The sequence below is a fragment of the Propithecus coquereli genome, unplaced genomic scaffold (genome assembly GCF_000956105.1).
Source record: "Propithecus coquereli isolate 6110/MARCELLA unplaced genomic scaffold, Pcoq_1.0 Scaffold8, whole genome shotgun sequence".
NCBI classification, from domain to species: Eukaryota; Metazoa; Chordata; class Mammalia; order Primates; family Indriidae; genus Propithecus; species Propithecus coquereli.
In genome coordinates, this window is record NW_012154173.1 from 11,690,527 (window position 1) to 11,703,621 (window position 13,095).

Consider the following 13,095-nt stretch of genomic DNA (forward strand, 5'->3'; position numbering starts at 1 on the left):
AGTACACATAAACACAATATATAAAGAACTCCTACGAAACAATATGAAGAAGAGAAAAAGCCCAAGATTAAAAATGGGCCAAAGATTTGAACAGACACTTCATGTAATAGGGTATCCAACTGGCATATAAGCACAGGAGAAGTTGCTCAATTTCATTGACCATCAGAGAAATGCAAATTAAAACAATAATGGGATACCTTCCCATACTATCGAGATGGCTGAAAAGAAAGAATGATAATACCAGTACACAGCACTCGTGGACGAGTGAACTGGTACAGCCTCTTGGTAAAACTATGCGGCAATAACTACTAAATTCAATCATGCTGCGCTCCTCTGAATTACTGAGAACAGTTCTAAAGTTCTGTTTATGCCATTTATTTGGTATTATTGTCTATTACCTTGCAAAACAATGGTTGGTTTTTCACATGCATATTTCTTAATCCTCTGCCCAACATTCTAAACTTCTTGGAGTAGGAATAGCGTCTCCTTTGCTACACTACCAATGTACCAAGAAAATACACAGAAGTATCTGTTGAAAGTGAGGCTGATTTATGCTGTAGTTTATTTATATGTTTCTTTATATGTCACACAAAAATCTGTCTTTGTTTCTTTTTTAATTTAATATCTTCTACATATTAAAGTATGCTGATGTCTTAGATTTCAGTTAAATAATTTGCTATAATTCCATTTCTGGGAATTTATCCAGAGAAATATTATTCATTTATTTATGTATTCACCAGAAACTATGCCAGGCACTGAGGGTACATTTGGGAGCAAATATGATTACATTCCTGCCTTCATGGCACTGAGACTTGGCTGAGAGCATCATGACCAGAGCATAGAAATAGATGCTTGGTGACAAATGTAGGGATACTATGAATAATAATTAATTGTGCCTACAAGCTGGGGACTTTTGCCCCTGTGCTTCAGGAGAAACTTCTACCTCCCTCACACAGCACTCAGCATCTTTTATTTGTGTTGGTTTAATTGCCTAAATTCCCCTGCAGTCCCTTAGCTCTATGTGGACAAGCGCCACATCCATTGCATCCCTAACACGACACATATTAGAATTGATTAAAAATAAATTAAGGTACATCTACGCAATGAAAGACTGTGCAACCATTAATCAGATGATATACAGCTATACCTATATTCATGGAAAATTGTCTATAATATATATTGTTTACAGGAAAAAAATCACAGTATAAACAGTATATAGAGCTTGAATATTTTATATATATATATATGACTGTGCACATATATATGCCTAATGAAAGAGTTAGATGAATATATACCAACATATTAACAGTGATAATCTCTGAGTGGTGGAATTTTGAAGCATTTTAACTTCTTGATGTCTTTATTTTCTGAAGTTTCCAATAAGCAAATGATATGTCTAAAATAATTTAAACCTATTTTAATTTATTAAAATTTTTTCCCATTTCCTGATCATCACCTTTGGTAAGATCAGCTCAAACACCATTATCTTCTGCAAAGAGGTAATTTCTTCCCTGAAGCTGAGTGTTTTGAGAGCCAAGCCCAGTCCAAGACGTGAAGTTGTCTGATTTCCATGATCTCTGCTTTTTCTTCCATCTGACCAGTGTGTGAGCTGGACAAGCCGTGGGTCCCTCGGGCAGGCCTGCCTCCTGCAGTGGCAGCCAGCTTGCACCTCTCTCCACCGTCAATGCTATTTACTGCTCACCACACATTCAGTGGATATCCATGTGCCTGGACCCTGAATACCTATGTGAGACCCCGAGCAAGACAGAGAGAAAGCACACGGGATTGGCCTGCAGACTCCACGCCCTCCAGGAGATCTCAGACTCCCTGGGACGTCGTGTGAGCATGGTCACATGCACACACACAAGTACACATGAGCAGTAAAGAGCAGGATTATCTAAGTCTACCTCCTCAAGGCCATGGCCTTTGCACTGTTAAGGTGATTGTTAGTCACTCCTAGAAGCCAGTGTGCCAAGTGATAGAAAGCATCAACTCTTGTCCCTTTCCAGCATTTAACTGCATTTTAATATTTCCCAGGGCTAAAAGAACATGCTCATGGTAGAAAATTTGAAAAGTTATACAAAAATATAAAGAAATAATAAATCCATGCATTACTTTTCCATTTAAGGAGTGACCACTGTTAATATTTCAATAAATTTTTTTCTAACCCCTTCTCTCTACTTTGTAAGAAAGTTACATAGTTGAGATGAAATTGCATATTCAGCTTTTTCTCTTGTTTTTCCCAGTTATGATTAGTATTTACGCATGTCATTAAACACATTCTCAATGTTATTGTTTAAGGCAGCACGATAGTCTATTAGATGAGCACCTACTATGTGCCCAATGCTGTGCTAAGCACGGTAGCAGCAGTAGGACATCACAGTGGGAAGTGCTAACCACTCTTCTAAAAACTGAACAAGGGGATTAACTCATTTAATCCTTACAACTTTATGAGGTGAGTACTATTATTAGTTCCATTATTCAGAATTTAAAAGTCCTCAGTTATAGAACTATAAAGCAGTTGCCCAAAGTCACAGAAGTAGTAAAGGGTAGGATCAGGATATGAGCCTAGAACATCTGGCTCAAAGCCTACCTACTGAACTCCTATATTATGCTGCCTTTCCCTAAATGGATAGTAGTGACTGACATCTACTGAAAATGAGCCATATGCCAGGCAGGCAGCTAAGCCCTCTGCATGCATTAATGTATATAATTCTCACCAACATTCTATTACTCTCACCCTTTTATAAACGAGAAATCTGAGTAGAGAGGATAGATAATGTACTCACATAGGTAGGAAGTGGCAGTATCAAGTTTGAACCCAGGTCTCTGACTCCAGCCCTGAACTGAACTGTTCTTCCCTATGAGAACAAAACCATCTCATTGCCAAGTTCAGTGTCATGAAACTTTTCCTATTTTCTTCTAAGAGATTTATGGTTTTAACTTTTACACTTAAGTCTTTGATTCATTTAAAGCTAATTTTGGGGTATGGTAAGATCAGGGTTCAACTTCACTCTTTTACACATAGATATCTAGTTTCCCCAGCACTATTTATTGAAAAGATCATCCTTTCCCAGTTGAATGGTCTTGGCATCCTTGCCAAAAATCATTTGATCATATACAGGAAGGTTTATTTCTGGGCTCTCCATTTCTGTTCCATTGGTTTATATGTGTGTCCGAAATGCCAGCACCACACTGTTTTGATTACTGTAGCCTTATAGTAAGTTTTGAAATCAAGAAGTGTGAGTTCTCTAACTTTGTTAGTCTTTTTCAAGATTGTTTTGGCTATTTGGGGTCCCCTGAGATTGCACATGAATTTTAGGGTGGATTTTTCTATTTCTGCAGAAACATATCATTGAGATTTTGAAAGAGTCTACAATAAAGACATGCAAACTGACAATTGTAATAAAATGTTGTGAGTGTCAGGAGCCACTAATCTTCCCCCACTAAACTATGAGCATTTCAAAGGTAACCATTTCATGTTGAATCCCTCATGGAATCCAGTGTTGAATCATGCACTGGGTAGTACTCAAGTAATGCCTTTGAATGAATCAGGATTATAGAGTATCAAATACTTGTTTCCTTGTCTGATAAGAACCAAGATGTTTTAAAAGCCAAACAGAGTAAACTGAAAATTAAGAGATTTCTTTTTTATGAACAGACTTCAGATTTCTTAGTAAAGTAAAACAAAGTTGAATCCTGGCTAGTACAAACATGTCATAATTTCCATGATTATATAAGAGCTACCACCGATGCAAAATAAAGTGTGTGGCAGTTTTTTCCTACAGTTTAAAACAAGTAGAAGCTCTCCCCTCACCTGCCCCCTCCAGCCAGCTATAGCTTATTACAATCTAAGGATGGATGATATATACAAAGCCTGACCATCAGGGATAAGTGGTTTATTATTTCGGAGGCTATATTACCAGCTGCATGTTTATTGTAAATGCTTAGGATTGGACATGGTTTATTCTATTTATACCATTAATACTATTTTTTAAGTTTAAATAAACTAAACAGATTGAAGAATTGAAGTTCGCATAGTAATGTTGTTATATAATATAAAAGGTATGAAACATAAACCTCTTCCTTCCTTCTGTGGAGTCTAATGAAACTGCCAGTTGTTTATTTTAGCACAAGAAACTCTTGGCCCGCAGAGCACAGGAAAGACAGAAGAAAAGCTTGCTTTGATGCTTCTAGAGTTAACCCAAGAGGACTTGTAAACCAAGATAGCAAAACTGCCCTTCTCCTGCCAGCCCAGGCACTGTGGCCCCTCTGCCCCCTTCCCTTGGCAAACAAGACTCCCAGAGCTGATGAAGAAACAGCTCAGCAGTGGTGGTGTGAGAGAAGAGAATCCACTTTTATCTGGTCCAGGAGTGCTCAACCTTTATTGGGACACAGACCTCTTCAAAATCTGATGAAATATATGAACTCTGATTCCCTACCCACAGCCAAATACAACCATACTTGCAAAATGACATGTGATTTCAGGAGGTTCCCAGACAAGAACCTCTGGTCTACTGCGTGCCAACTTTGTACTATGTGCTGTGCTAAGTGAATTAACACAATGTGACATACATTAATCTGGCAAGTGATGATGTTTGGATCCAAAGGTTAAAGGGAGGTATTATAGGGTGATAAGTTTACTGGTTTATTTTAATGGATTTGCCAGGAAAAGAGCCCCAGAGGTGGAAGACCTGTGGACAGTGAAGAGACTTGCTAAGTCACTGTGTGGACAGCTATTTGGCCTTGCCTAAAGAGAGGTCTAGCCTCTCCTCTCAGCTTCTGGGAGGTAACCTATGTCATACCTGATGGGAGCATCTTTGTTTAGGGAAGAAGCTGACTACCACCTCAGACATTTGTCACCCGGTTTTCTTCCCCAACAAGTAATCAAAGAAACCTCAACCATGTGCCTTAGAATGGAGGCTTTGGGTCACACAGTTGACCCAGAGCCTGAGACGGATCATTCATACCAATGTAACGAAGCTCCAATAAAACTGTAGGCACTCAAGCTCAGGTGAGCTTCCCTAGGTGGCGGTATTCCATGTATACTGTCACACGTCAGTGCCAGGAGGAAAACACGTCCCTAAAGACAACAGAAGCTTTGTGTTTGAAACCTTCTCAGACTCTGCCACGCATCTCTTCCCTTGGCTAATTTTGATCTGCTTCCTCCTCCTGTGATAAAGCATAACTGTGAGGATAATAGCTTTCAGTGAGTTCTGTGTGTTCTTTTAGTGAATTTTCAAACCTGAGGGTGATTTGGGGAACTCCCATGAACTTGTAGTAGGTGTCGGAGGTGAGGGAAGTCTTGGGACTGTGCGATCCAACTTTGTTGTTGGATCCAAACTCCTTGCACTTGGTGTCAGAGGTCTTGGGCAGACTTGGCAGCCTGCAGGACTGTACCTTCACCCTCACAGTGTCACTAGTGCTGGGCAGCTGCTTTCAGGCAGAGCCCAGAAGCACCCAGGCTCCTTGGCAATCAGCTCCCCAAGGGTTGGGTGGTAAGTTGTCAGAATTTCTAGACCTACTGCCCTTGGGAAAACCTGGCTGCAGGCCCCCCGGCCCCCTGATGTGGAGCAGTGGCGTGGACCTGTGCACAACTGAAATCGAGGGGAATACGTATCGTACTTAACCCTTCCCATGGGAGAGGTGCTCATTTAGCCTCTCACACTCAAGGTCTCCCCAGCAAGAATGGAAAGAAACTCAGCAAAAATGGTGGCTCGGGTGCAGCTGATGTCTCAGTCTTGCTCTCTGGAACATGCTCACAACAGCCTCACAGTTTCTAGGGCCAAGGAAGTGCCTTTCTAAGTGGGCACCAACAACTGACACATACTGAAGTCCCATTAGAACATTTGGTTCTGAGTTTGTTTTGACTGATGAGATCTTAAAAGGAGCACATGGCATCCACACTACTAAAAGGAATTGGCCTCTTTTATAGGCACATCCATTTTGATTACCTGTTGGGGAAGAAAACCGGGTGACAAATGTCTAGTCAACAAGATAAGCAAATGAAATAAGCTAGTAAGGTGCCTTAGAAAGGCAGAGAGGCAGGTAATTGTCCAACTATTTCTAACACCTTTTGCCTTCATCTCTCCTTTCTCTTCTCCCAAACTGGCATGAGAGTCAAGGCTCGAGATTAAGTGGAAATCAACACTACACTGCTCCTTCCTAGGTGCCCTGGAAGAGCCAACATTCACTAATAAGTGGGTACTGAGCTCCTCTGTGCTCAAAACCTTCTCCTGGGCCCTGAGATGGGAGAGCTGTGGCTCAAGACCTTAGGAAAGGACTCACAGCCCGGTAAGGTAAATAGGACACATGCACCAGGAATACAGAGAAAGCAGTATACAGTGGAGACCCTGCGGAATGTACTAAAATAACAACTTATGGGAAATCAAAGGAGGGAGATTTCACTCCCCTCTGGGGCAAACAGAGGAAGTGCCAGATTTTAAATGGAGGAACTAGTGTTTTAGGTCTCCTAAATAACAAAATCACAGCCATTACAAAGAAATAGCATTAGCTAGATGAGAAGAGATTTAGGATAGAAGGACTCTGGAGAGATGAAAAGAAAAGCATGAAGAAAATAACTGTATTTATAGCAGAGTTGCCCTGAGACAATTGGGACTAAAAGTCAGAAAGGTCTAGCCAGCACCTAACCCAAGGGCTAGATCTTATCGCCCTTGCTTTTACAGTCAGAAAGCAGGCACAGCGTGATCAGAGTGACTTGTGCAAGATCACAGGGAGGGTAAGCAGCTGACTAGTGATTCAGGCCTGATTAATGTGAGAACAGACAGCAAGTCGGCAGGGCAGCGCCACAGAGCTGGAACCCCCTCCGGCATTGCTCTGCATCCAGGAGGGGCGAGGAGGGGACCTGAGAGGGGAAGGAGTATGTCAATGCAGAAGCCTCAGAGGCAGCAGCAAAGCTCAGATCAGGCCAGGTGGACGTGGCATCATGGTTTCAAACAAACTGCCCGTTCTTGGTAGGATATGAGAAGGCGGCTGAGGGTAGGACCAGAAGCTGTGATCCAGCTCTGCAAACAGATACCACAGCCTAGAAAAAGACTTAGGCAATGGGCTCAAGGGACCAGGGAAGAGACAGAGGCACCCAAAGCAGCAGTTCTATCACCTGCCTGTTGTGGGTGCAGATAGGGATGGAGAGAATATCGGCCCACACAGGCTGATCTGTTGTCAACAAGTCCCACAACCTCAGTGGAGCTGAAGCTTCTACAAATCCATCCTGTCCACGAGTGGATCTAACTCTGGGAGAACCAAGTGTAGCAAAAGAAGGAAGCAATGGCACTGGTTAGGGGGTGATTCCCTTAAAACTTGAAAGATACCTCTTAGGGTAGAGAAAATACTTGGGTATCCAGATGGTAATACAATCAGAGGATTCAATAGTATCCAAAAAATAGGACATAGTGAAAACCATGGTTGGGAACCTAGGATCAGAAGGACCCCCATTTCAACATCAAGGGGTCGCTCCAGACCAACGCAATCTCATATCCTGTTGCTGTCCGATATGGTAGCTGCTGGCCTCATGCAGTTCCTGAGGACTTGATATGTTGCTGGTGACTACGTTATTGGATAGCACACTTCCATAACCAGGAACACATTAAAGAACATCTATAAACAGACTCTTCAGAGAAGCTGTACTCACTGTAAATAAGGTTGACTCCACATTGGTTTGGATAAAATAGATGATTAATCCATCGGAAGACATTAAGGGAAGTGTGTCTTTGGCCGACCAAGGCCTGGTCTCTGAGATGTGTATTTAGGAGTCTCGCCACATCCTTCTAGAGTGTGTGTCTCTGCCTCTGGGAGAGATGGAATGAACACTGGGCCAGATGGACAGGAGTAAATCATAGGTTTTTATGGACACACAAAATGTTTCCTGTGTTTTTCTTTGATCTCACCAGCCTCACCAAGGCAAGGAGACCGGCAGGGGATTCCTCTGTACTCTCACTGCTACCTGAAAGGAATTTGTATGTTTTGGATATGCACTAGGGAAAACGCAATTTAAAAATTCTATCCTGATACGTACCTAGACTCATTACTAGGCTTAAACACGGAAGCCTTATCTCTGTTTTTTTAGAAACAGAAAGATAAATGTGTCCTCTTTCTCAGCAGCCTTCCCTTCCCCCACAAAGAGCAAAGGAACTGATCGGGCGGGCCAGGAAGACTGTGGAAACTACCAAGGACGACAGTGGGCCCTCCCTCCAGTCTAGCGATCTTGCTACTCTCTACTGTGAAATAACTCAGGGAAAGCTATAAACACATGTAACATGAATTCAACATGAACAGAATTCTGATCTTCTGAGCTTCTACGAAGGTGTGATTAGGACAAAATGGTAAGACAGAAAGATAACCAGGGGACATGAACTCAGGCCCAACAGAAATAATGAATTTGCTAAGAGGGAACCTGTATAGAAACATACATGGACTCCAAAGACCATAATTTCTTCTCAACACCTGTAGGTCCTCTTAAGCCTCAGTTTCCTTGTCTGTAAAATGGAGATAAAAGGACCTCAGAGAGAATATTCTGGATTAAGAGATTTAACAACCACATGTAATGTATAATCTTATTTGAATCCTGATATGAAAAAAAAACCCATTGAAAGAGACACTTCTGAGATAAGCAAAAAATTTTGAAGATGGACTGTGTATTAGATGATGCCAAGGAATTATGTTTATGTTTTGAAAGAATGTCCACATTTTTTAGAAATTCATGCTAAGATGTATAGGTAACATGATATAAGTTCTTGAATTTTCTTTAATATACTTACCAACAAAGGAGGGAGAGAAGGAAGGGAATTACAGTGTTAAGATGCTTGTTTTGGGTTCTACTCAGCTATAAACAGCCATTTTATCCAACCCTGCCTCTCCTCTAGAACACATTGCCATGTTTAAAACCCAAACCTTCCTAAAACATTCTCAAATATGAACCACACAAGATGCTGGCTCCTGGTGGGGGCTACCTGTAGGTATTACATATTCTCAAATCAGTCATTTGACATTTTTATGGCATCACAAAATCTACACCTTTGCTCTAGCCTAAATCAACAGCAAAAGCATCAGCCAAGACTGCATATATTACAGAATTCTTGTAAATCAGCAGTTACCTTCAGGCTCAGGGGGCCTCCAAATTTGATCAGCTGTTCAAAACAGTAAAATCTCATTAGTTCAATGTCCAACCACTCACCAGTGAGACCAACTTCAAAGTCACAAATGCTCAGAAACCGATGAGAAAATAACCAGGAAACTTCTGTATTTTTAAGTTAACTTAAAAGCTGGGACCATGATTTCTTGTCAATAGGAAAAAAAGGATAGCATTCTATTAAAGTTTTTTCTTTTCTTTAATTACTCCCCGCTTCCCTTTTATGATGAAACACCTATTTCCTAGTGGAAAAGAATTGGTACAGCTCTACTTCCCTATAATCATAGTAAGAAAGCAGATGTTCAAAGCCCTTTATATAAGCTTGATGTTGACTGTTTTGATCTCCTGAAATTCCAATTAGTGACGATGTTGACTTGGGCACCAGGATGGAAAAAGATGGCATTAACTTTCATCCCTGCTGAATAATGTTATGGAAGGAGGGGTGCTGTTTATTGTCATTTTAGTAAAATCCATTATTATATAGCAGCCATCTTTCTTGAACATGTCAAAGAACACTGACACGGTTGTTGGCAAGCACGCTGGGCACCAAATCTGTCCTGACACCTATCAGATGGTGAAAAATGAAAGAGGAAAAAAACTGAGTGTGTGTGGGTTTATTTATTGTTTTTTGTTTTTTTGTTTTTTTACTTGCTTGGGGCACAGAAATGAGAATGAGAGAAGCCATTTACCAAACCCAATTAACTATCTGATCCCTAGCTAGGTCAGGCAAAAGGTGCTGCTCACTTTGTCATTTGGAACCAGATGTTGTCATCACGTTGTTAATGGTCTGCATAGACCCAAAGAATTTGATAAATACGCAGGCCAGTGGCACTGAGAGAAGGCACATGGTGGAAGGTAGTGAGAATGACAGTGTATCCCCCACCGTGTGCCAGTGAGAAGCTTCTGGAACATGTCTGTCAGTGTGGCAAAGCCTACCGATTGCAAACAAACTCTGGAGGCCAAGATTTGGTGAGGGGAGTCCAGCTGGCACATTAAGGAATGGGGCCCACACTTGGCTAGACCAAGAAATCCTTCCCCAAAGTGTGCTTGCTGTCGTATTGGTACACACACAGCCTGCTCTTACGTCCTGTCTTTTTGACACTTTGTTTTTATCTTAATAATGCATGGCACCTCTTCCAGAAGCTATACTGGAAGATCTTCAGCTGTAGTGATGAAGAGAATAAAAGGGATACTAATAACTATGTTATTGTCGCAATTTTTTTTAAAGAACCATATCCCTCTCAGATTATTTTCATGGTGGCTTTTGAAAAGAAAACTTCGTGATAGTAGCATGTTTCTCCTCAACTAGAACACCGCTTCACTGTCACGTGATTTCACCAGACAGAGTTTCATGAGAGCAGTTTATTTTGTTACCTTCTATATCACTAGTGTAAGAATAGTTTTGTCACACAGTGAGTGCTCAACAGATACTTGTTGGATGAATGAATAAATAAAATCAGTCTATTTTACCTGTTGTTTGATGGCAAAGGAAAAATCTGTTAGATTCAAAAGGTGATGTCTGAAAATGAATTTCTCTAAGACTCTTCTTCATTCCTTTGCATCCTGTTTCTCTCATATGATACAATTCCTGTCTTCTAAAGATAATTTGACTCCTAATTTGTTTGTCACGTAGAAACCAAACACATTAACCAAAAAAGGAGTAAGCAGGAATCCTGCTGTGCATGTGTTTTGTTCTTTAAAAAACACTACCAAACCAACCACAGAAAGCCACTGTCTAAGAATCAAATTGACAATTCCTGCAGCACAATTGGCTCTCACTGGCAAATCTTCTAAATTACCAGAATGGTTTTGGAAACCAGACCAGAGACAACATTAACATGCAAAACTCTGCCAGATTCTCACACAAGTTTTTAACATCACCCTCCATATTTGGTACAGATGAAAGGGAAATTGGAGGCCCGTGGAAAATATGAGTAGTGGGGTCACAGATTTTTCTTTGCTTCTCACGTATCCCTCCACATTCTAGAGGGGAAGGAAATGGCTTACGTAATGTTATGCTAGCGCTAAATGACTGTAGTTTTGATGTTAGTGCTAACCACCTAAGGCAGGTCAGGGTGTGGATTCTGGCTTTCTAGCTGGGGGAACCACGGAAGTCACTAGTGTCTTACGGCTTTTTCCATCGCCACGATCCAACATGACTTGAGCAGCGGCAGCACAAAGCACTGACACTTCCAAAAACCTGAGGTTCTTCTCTTCTAGCCCAATGATGTGCTTAACAGGGAAAAGGAAATGAAATTAAATGAAAACAGATTTCCAAAACCATCGTAGTTACTGGCCAAATCAAAGTCCAAAGAAATGTTAACAGCCCATGATCATATCCTTGGTAAAGGATGATCCAAAACATAATCCATCAGGAAAAAGACAGTTTAGTCCAAGATATTCCTTGAGAGGGAATCCCAGTAGTACACGAAGTAGCTCCAACCTTCCGCACAGCAGGAAAAAACAGTCCCTCTCTTTCTCAGTCTGGTACATGAGCCTACCATGCCACAAACATTACATAGCCAACTCCCCAGCTTAGAAAGATGAGAAGGGCCTAGCAGAGTAGGCGGCGTGCAGCTCTATGTCCCAAACGCGTCCTGCATCCATCTAAGGAAATTCAACATTTGGTTACCAAGCTTCCTACGAGCACGCTTCCAGACTGCTGAGGAACTCCCAAAAATGAACTAACGTTTTTTTCTAACGTGCTTACTCTATTACAGCTAATACTATGTCATTACCCATACACGTAGGCTTTGACATTTATTTATTCACCTGGATCCCACTGATTATTTCTGAACAATTAGCGTTTTTCTTTGTTTATGCCTGTTTCCCTGGGTATGCTCAGCTTTTCTGCCTCACCTGTACAATTCTATTATTTCTACTGTTCCTTGTATCCTTTCACCTGTTATTTAAAAATTGTTCTCCAAATTTATGTAGATCTGAAAGATTGACGCATATAGCACCAAAGATTTATCATCGCAAAGTTCAAGTGGTCTCAGTCCACTCACCAGACACTAATTTGGAGTGGGGCAGAGTGGAAGATATTAAGTATTCATTTCTTAAGTTTGTCATATTGACAAAAGAGCAATACAAAGTGGTTCCTAATAAATTCATGTAGGTTGGCGTCTGAGCTTTGAATGATTTAGGAATACTACCACTTGTGGTTCAGTTTATCTATTGGAATGAACTCTAAGAACAAAAATCCACTTGAATCAGCCACACTGCCTTATTTAAACTTTTCATTAATATGGTTGAGAAGTTCCTTTAGAGATATTTAGAACTTACATATTTAGAATTCCTTCCTTCCTTCAGACTCTTGACAAGTTACCTGTGATCCTTTTATTGGACAAATATTTATAGTCACTCTATTTTAAAGCATAACATCTTTTTGACCAAGTCGTTGACAAAATTTGAACTGTCCATTCTTTTATTCATTTATTCAGCTAACATTTACGAAGTGCCTATTGTGAGCAAGTTACTGTGCTAAGAGCTCAGAATATAAGCATAAATCGGAAATTTTGCACTCAAGACACCTGGAGATTATTAAGAAAAATCAGGGATGCGAATAATCACAATGCAAGATAAGAAAAGGAAAGTACCATGAGGGACTTATTATGCTAGAAGAGTTCAGAGAAATACTTTAAGAAAAAGTCCAGGGAAAGTTTCCTTAAAAGAAATACTTTTAAGGTTGAAGAATAAGCTCATAAACATATATATGAGGGGTGTGTGCATGTGTATATGTGTGTGTGTGTGCGTGTGTGTATATGTGTGTATATATATGTATATACATATATGTATGTATATATAACCATGTGGCATTTTAAAAATTTGTCTAGGCTGGGCATGGTGACTCACACTTGTAATCCTAGCACTTTGGGAGGCCAAGGTGGGATGATCCCTTGAGGCCAGAAATTCGAGACCAGGCTGGGCAACATAGCAAGACCCTG